This window comes from Pelodiscus sinensis, chromosome 4 (assembly GCF_049634645.1).
Source record: "Pelodiscus sinensis isolate JC-2024 chromosome 4, ASM4963464v1, whole genome shotgun sequence".
Lineage (NCBI taxonomy): Eukaryota > Metazoa > Chordata > Testudines > Trionychidae > Pelodiscus > Pelodiscus sinensis.
The window spans coordinates 126,023,737-126,031,504 of record NC_134714.1 but is presented as its reverse complement, the minus strand read 5'-3'; positions in this window follow the sequence as shown (position 1 = coordinate 126,031,504).

The window sequence follows — 7,768 nt, the reverse complement described above, 5'->3', positions numbered from 1 at the left end:
AGGCCAGAGGAGTCGGAGTCACTAAGCCAAGCAGTACGGATGTGGGTAAGGGACCCCAGAGGCACCTGGCATCTCTTGCTGGTGAACAAGGCGTGAGGGTCGCGGTGGTCCTGTCTGTGCGCTGGGAGCAAGGGGCGTGGCGACCGTGCCAGTGACCCACTCATGACTGTCTACGTGACGGGTCTGTGTGCAGGGCTGACCCAGAGCGGAGCCAGACCAGCGCTGTGCTCACCCGTCAGCAGGCTGCAGGCGGAACAGAGTTCCCCCTTGTCAGGTGACTAATCGGGTGGTTTCGGGGAAAGCTGTTGAAAGCAGCAGGACTGCGCCTCACTGGGTGGGGCTCCGCTCCCCGCCCCACCCCCATAGGAGCTGCCTGGGCCCCAGCCATTGTGTCTTCCCCGTGTCCTTTTATTTTCAGCTCCCTCCTCCATTGCTCCAACAATCCCCGTGCAGCAGTCTGCTGACAGTGCCACCAGCACTTATGGCCCTCTCCCAAGGCCCACGGGGGACAGAGACTGGCCCCCCTCCCTCGAGACCTCCACGTTACTCAACTCAGCAAGCCCTGGTCCCCTCTCTTCCTTCTTAGCTGCCTTGGGCTGATGGGGCAATGGGCCCTTTAGACCAGCCAGGTTGATTGTCTAATTACCCCCCCCTCAACTTTTTCCAGGGGAACCAATTGACATGGGAGTGATCAGAGAGCAGAAGCGCCCTGTGACGCTGCAGCTTGACCTATGTTGTGTGGCGCACTCGGGGTGGGTAAGAAAGGCTGATCGGGTGTTGGACGGGCCCTGCGGTTATCTCTTGCGAGGACGTTGCTGTGGTCTATTGAGAGTGTGGGGGCCTGTTTAACATGATAGGCACAGACAGAATCTGGACCAAGTCATGGGAAAGACTCCCATGAACCAAACCGGGCGTTGGCATTGTCCGCACCTGCTTATGCCCTGGACTCTGACGTGTGTCCCGGGATCAGCCTCGGCTCTGTATTAGTGATGGGTTTGATGGGAATGCTCTAGGAACGGAGTGACTGAAAAAGCTGGTACAACACCAACAGCCTGACTGTGGAGCAGCACAGACCCCAGAGCAGACCCACCAGGTGATCTCTTTGCCCTGACACCGGCACCCATTCAAGGTCTCAGCCTTGACAATCAGAACCTCCCACTAAGTCCTCACGACTGAAGATATTGCCTTGGCGTCTGCAGCCAGGACAGCTCGTCAGACCGTTGCCTGGCACAGGGGAGCCCCGGGAGTGCAGAAGAGGCAGCGTTCCCAGGCGCTGGGCTGGAGTAGGGAACTCACCCCAGCAAGAGCAAAGCATGAGCGTGAACTCACCCACTTCCACACGCACGTGCAAAAGTGCGCCTGGAGGGGGGCTACCCCGTCAGACCCCGGCAACTAGCACATTCTAAAACCCTGAGGCAGGTGAGGCCACTTCAGTGCGCGCAGGAGGCAGCCCAAGCTGAAGACGTGGGCACGTCCAACATGCCTCAGAACGTGCTAGTCAGCGCGCAGGAGCGATCCCCTTCCAAAACACACCTTGGATCCCAATCACAACAAGCCCTTCAGCTCACCCCTTGAGAGGGGCTCGCCCCTACGAACAGGCGTGTTCCACACCCATGAACACTTAGGGCCGCCTCGAGCAGTGACACTCAGACCTGGGTGGTTCAGGAGCCAAACTCGCCACCCGCATGACCCACAAGAGCCACGGCAGTGTGAATTCACTTCTGATTTGCCACACCGGTGTATACAGAAAGCTCAGCCAACAACTGTTTAGCAATAAGAGGCGGGAGAAGGACAAATGAAGGGATGGGCTCGCCCCTGCAAGAGCGGCTGCCATTTTGGAAGTCTTGCAAGTTCATTCCAGTCAGCCGTTAGGTGTGTTGGGGGCCACAGGAAGGGCCTGGGGCCTCAGTGTGGAGGAGCAATGATGAATTATTCTAGTCCCAGAGCCTTCTTGCCCCTTTCACTGGAAATACCACTTCCTGGGTGGGGTCCGTACGGTAGCAGACAGTAATTATGTCGTGAATAATACCAGGCACTTCCTATTTGTCACCATTAATCTGCGCCAGTGTGCTACCCGGAGCCTCTGTTCCAAGACCCACACTCAGCCTCCCCCCCCCAAGTTATCTTACAGCCCCACGGGACCCTAAACTGCTGCTCCTGCATCTCCGTCCTGTAGCCACCCCCCTCAGACTAGCCCCCCTTCAGGGACACTTCCCCACAGCCCCAGCACGAGGGACAGGCTCCGATGTGCAGCCTTCCTTTATTTCTTTTAAATCAATGGCATCATTTTTGCCATTTCGGGGCCAGGCCTTTGTGGTTAATGAGTAACCAATGGGCGATTGATCGGCGCAGTTCCCTTGCTGAGAAGAGATAACAGAATAAGCCCGATTCTGCTTCCGTCTCAGCCAGCGCGGGACGGGGGTTCCAGGGAGGGGAGTGAGATCTAACCAGCGAGGTGCCCTACACCGATGGCCTTTCACTCGCAGCACACGGGCGCTCCACATCCCCACAGACCACCCCGGGGGAAAGACCCAAGTATGCCTGCCTGTCCCATCCGTGCTAGAGACATTCACCCGTGTGCCGAGTCAGGTGTGGGTCATTGAGAGGCTCACACGTGGGCGTGTGTTTTCAGATGGCACGTCCACATGGGCCCTCTGTCATGGAGGGTGAAGAGCGATGCTGATGACTTTATGGCAACAAGCCATTCCGAGTGCTGAGGGACACTGTCCCTGGCTTGGATTACTACTGGCACCAAAGGCAAATGTCCGGGGGGTCCATCGCTGTGGTCGCTAAGGGTGTCTGGGGACTGCTGGTGAATGGAGTGAGTCTGTTCTCCTTCGGTGATTGGAGTGAGGCTACACACCAAACCGGGCGACGAGAGGGATGCGATTTGCACTGTGATCTCAAGACAAATGCTGCTCATTGGGAGGTGGGGGGGTCCCGAGTTTCATTAAGGGGCTGGGGTGAAGGCTGAAGAGATACTGTGGAGTCCCAGTTTGCCTGGCGCCCGAGGGAGAGGCAGCTCAAGCAAGCAGGGTTTTGTTTAGGTGGCCGCACAACTTCCATTATAAAATGGCAGGGTTCTGCACAGCTGGCCAGGCACTCCCATAATAACCACACTCGCTGACAGAGGGAAGAATTGCAGCAGTGTTTGAGGCCAAGAGATGCTATAACAGAGAGATAAAAGCTATCAGGCAACCGGAGAGAGACCCACACAGAGAGAGAGAGAGACATGGGGGCAGGGAGGAAGAGAACTAAATCCAACTTGGTTTAATTTTATAAGGCTGCCTGGCGAGTCTCATCGGAGTGCCCACGAGGGGAGAGACCCATGGAGAAGGCCATGCAGAGAGCGTCTTGAAGGGCAGAAATGATATGAACAGAAAGATAATGAGAAAGACCAAGGAATATGGCAAGAGAGGAGTGTGCTCTAAGCTGACCAGATGTCCCGATTTTATTAGCACAGTCCTGATACCTGGGGCTTTGTCTGACATAGGTGCCTGTCCCCCGCCCCTGACACACACACACACCCCAACCCAGTTGTCCAGACTTGCGGTCTGGTCGCCCCTGGGGGGAGAACTTGTGCAGTGACTGCAGCTCGTACCCTTTGGCCGGTGTGAGCTCCTGTTGCCCCGTGATGCGAGGCGGGTGCTTATGCTTAACGTTCATGAGTCCCACAAATGGAAGAGATTCCTCAGGGATCCTCTTGTCCAGCCCTTAGCACAGGTTCATTCTGCGGGACCCGCAGGCTCCTCAGCAGTTGACGGGCTGTGACAGCGCCGTGGGAGAGGCACACAGACTTGGAGTGAAAATGAATGGAGCTGCCTTGCGGGCACCAGCGGGGAGCTCTCATGAGGCGGTGGGTTATGGGTGGCTTTTTTCCCCTCTCTCCATTGCGTGGAGATGGGCTGTTCCCACGGGGCAGGATGAAGATAACCTGGGACGGCCCTTACATCAACTGTGCTGTAATCATTGCTAACTAGACTGTGTGAAAGCCAACAAGGCCAATGACCTAGGAGCGACTGACACTGTCCCCTGTGCTGCTCCAACACTTCCTCCTGCCGGTTCCCACACAGTCCTAGTGACAGAAGGGTGGCCAGGCCAACCCCTGTAAGACCAACAAACGGGACCTCCTTAGGACAGCCCAGTTACAGAAAGCAGGCTAAGAGTCCATACGCTTCAATGCGGACCTGGCCCCTGCATCCCCAATCCAACCCCTCTGTCTCTGGGATGTCGTTTCACCCATCTTCCCTCCCTTTCTTCATTTCCAATAGAAGCCCTCCCATGCCAATAGAGTGAGACAATGTAGCTAGCGCTCCTCTACCTTGGCCCTTAACGGTGTGCTATCAGAAACCCTCGATACACCCACCTACAAGCCAGTCCACTCCATCAGCCACCTCTATGAGCTAGCTGCAACATCTCTCGTCCAGCCCATCTTATACACCAAAGACCAGGCCCTTCTCTCCCTACCTACCCTGTGTAGTCAAGAGACCACCAAGGACTAATTGTATCCCCTACATGCAGTCCACAAATGCCCTCCCCTTCTGCTGTAAGACACAAAGCCCAACCATCCAACCCCTACATGCTCACCTTGTTCCACTGCCCGGTGACATCCCCTCCACATAAAAACTATTAGCCACCTTCATAACGTTCAGGCCTCACACACGAGCTGCAGTTTCCACAGCGCCTCGTTCTACCCAGCAGACCACCTGAGCGATGGAGTTGCAAAACTCTGCCCCGCAGGACGCCATGCTTAAAAGGGCTCTCCTGACCACCTCTGAAGTCAGTGGGGCTCATTGACTTCAGTGGGAGCTGAGTCACACCGAAAAGGCACAGTTCTTTGTTCCTTTCAAAACATAGAGAAGCAAGTGATGTACCAGCCTCTTCTGAAACGTCCATCCCGGCGTGGCAGGTGACTTCCCTTTGTGTTCAGATGGAACCAAAACCGCACCGGAAGTGTTCTGTGCATCACGCCTATCCACAATTGCCATCTGTCCAGCTGTCTAGGGCTCATAGGGAGCCATAACAATAAGTTAAAATAGCTTTAATTGACCTAATCTCTAAATATACCTAAACGGAAGGTCTAGTAGGGTGGATGCGTTCAAAGGAGGAAGCAAGTGCTGCTCCTGTTTCTATTGCAAGAGCCCCAACTGAGACCAGGGCCTCTCTGCGCTGAGTACCTATCAGCCCTTGCCCCTAAGAGCTCACATTCCAACTAGGCAGACGGGGCACAGAGGCACAGAAGGCATCTGTGAGAGTGAGAGTTAGGGATGTTAAACTGTTTGTGTAAACATGTAACCACTGGATTTTTTTGGGCAGTTACATGTTTACACAGAGGAGGCAGGTGGGTGCTGGTACTTCTGATACAGACACAGCAGCACAGGGGGCAGCATGCACGGGGAGCCAGCTTAAAAGCCAGCAGCCCACAGGCACTAAGTTCCTGCCTCGATACAGCATACCTTTGTGGCTCCACTACTAGCCAGATCAGGTAGGTCACACCTGACTGTACTGTAGGCACTAGAAAAGAAGGAGTCAACCAGGAGGAAGAGGATTAGAACCCATGCCTCCAGAGTCCCCATCTAGTGCTCAGCCCACTGGGGTGCCCTGGACATGGCTAGGCAGCCCACAGAAGCTAGTCTCACAACGCAGGATGACACACTTGGGCCAGCAGGGCTCATATTAGTGCTCCAAATAGGGTTGCCAGGTGTCCAGGTTTGAACCAGACAGGCCAGTATTTGAGCTTTCTGTTCGGGAAACAAATTGAGAAAATAGAAATGAGAAAATATCAATTTTCTAAATAAGCTGGGATGTCGATTGTGATGTCATGTCAGGTGTGTCCGGTGTTTTTGTTGAAACCATCTGGCACTCCTAGTTCCAAAACCAGCTGGGTCGGCAGAGCTTTGAAGTCAAGCTCGGGCTTCAAAGCCCCCCCACCCCACCCCACCCCAGGCATCCGTAACTCAAGCCCAGCCTCCATGGGCTGAATCCGGCCCTTAGAGACCCTGCCGCTCCCCCGCCCCCCGGCCAGTTAGGGTCTGGGGGTGAGGAGAAGCACATGAAGATTCCTCCACGCTGTCCAAAGTGCGCAGCTCATGGCAGGGCGGACAAAGACTTTGCGTGCTCCCCCACCCCCCAGCCCTGACTGGCTGGGAGGTGGGGGGGGGGGAGCCGGTGAAATTTCATCCACCCTGCAAGGAGCCCTGCTTGGCCTGGGGGCAGAAGAGGGAGCGCACAAAGTCTCCTCACACCACCAGGGGCAAAGGCACCCCCCCACCCCCAGGCCAATCATGGTCTGGGGGTGGGAAGCAGGGAAGTATTCTGACCCCGCCCCTTCTGCTTGAGGCCCCACCCATTCCAGTGCAGCCTGGGGCCATTTAAAAAACTTCTGAAGTGGCCCCTGGCAAAAAATTGTTGCCCACCCCTTCCCTAACTCCTTTATGCTGCATCTTCTCTATAAAATAGTCCTGTCATTATATCTACAGGATACCTTGCAACGCCCTTGTGCAAGATACAAGTGCCCGATGCAGGCGCACTGGTCAGGGAACTACTCCAGCAAGCCACCGGAGAACTTTCCCCAGGACATGTCCCCCAGGAGCAGACTGCTGGGTTGACTCAGAGCAGGAGGGAGCCTGAAACTCCCAGGAAGTGAGGATTCTGCAATAGGAAGAGCGAGGCTGAATGCAAGGGGGGACAGTGCCACCTGCTGCAGGAGAGAATTACTTTACTCAGCAGATATTACTCCACTGATGTGGCACTGGCACCCCTTCCAGTTTAAAAGCCACACTGCTCAGGGTAATGCTACATAACTGGGTTGGACAAGGTTTCCTATGTCATTCATCTACCTTCCTCCAATGCCACCCATTTAAAATAACATGTCGATCCCTTCTGCCCAGATCAATGAGATCCGACATAAAACTGGGCCTAGCCAATGGTTCTTTGAGCATCCCATTAGCACTTCACAGAATCACAGAACACTAGAACTGGAAGGGACCTCGAGAGGTCATCGAGTCCAGTCCCCTGCCCTCACGGCAGGACCAAGTACCATCTAGATCATACTTTGCTCCCCACTTGACATACAACCACTTAGAACAGCTCTAGTCTGCTTGCAGGCCTGCCAGCTGAGATCATCTGAACACACTTTTTCAAAGATTGAAAAATACTCTCTCAGATGATTTAGTAAAAAGTCCTAAGCATGATACAAAGACACAGGTTGTGACTTTGTCTGCCAGTTTTGGAATCTGATTAACCATGATCAAGATTGTTTGGTGTGATTTGTCCTGGAGTCCGTTCAAACCATCATTGCCTGGATAACCCCAACAGATTGGCTCTCATTCTCGTTTAGGAATAGAAATTACGTACCAGATGGTAATTGCTAGATGTCTTTTCTTTTCTTTTTTTTTTTACTTTGTAGAAGATCAGTCATCGCATTTGCTTCTCCAGTTCTCGTGCCTGCACAGTACTCCCTGACTTTTCAAAAATAATTGTCAGTGCTTCATCAGCTAGTTCCCTTAACAATGTAAGATGTTTCACATCCAGAGAGTCTGTTCTGCCATTTTAGGAGTTGTTATTAATTCCCCCGACATATCGGGGTTTCACTTGGGAATAGTCATCATAATCAGGAAATTATTTCACTTGGTTTATGAATCACAGAGTCATAGGGTTAAAAGAGACCATGAGGGACATCTAGTCTAGGCTATTTTCTTTCTAGCACTCCTTCCCTCTGCCATGTATTTCTTAACATCTGTCCATGGCTCCTGTTCCCCTAAACCGG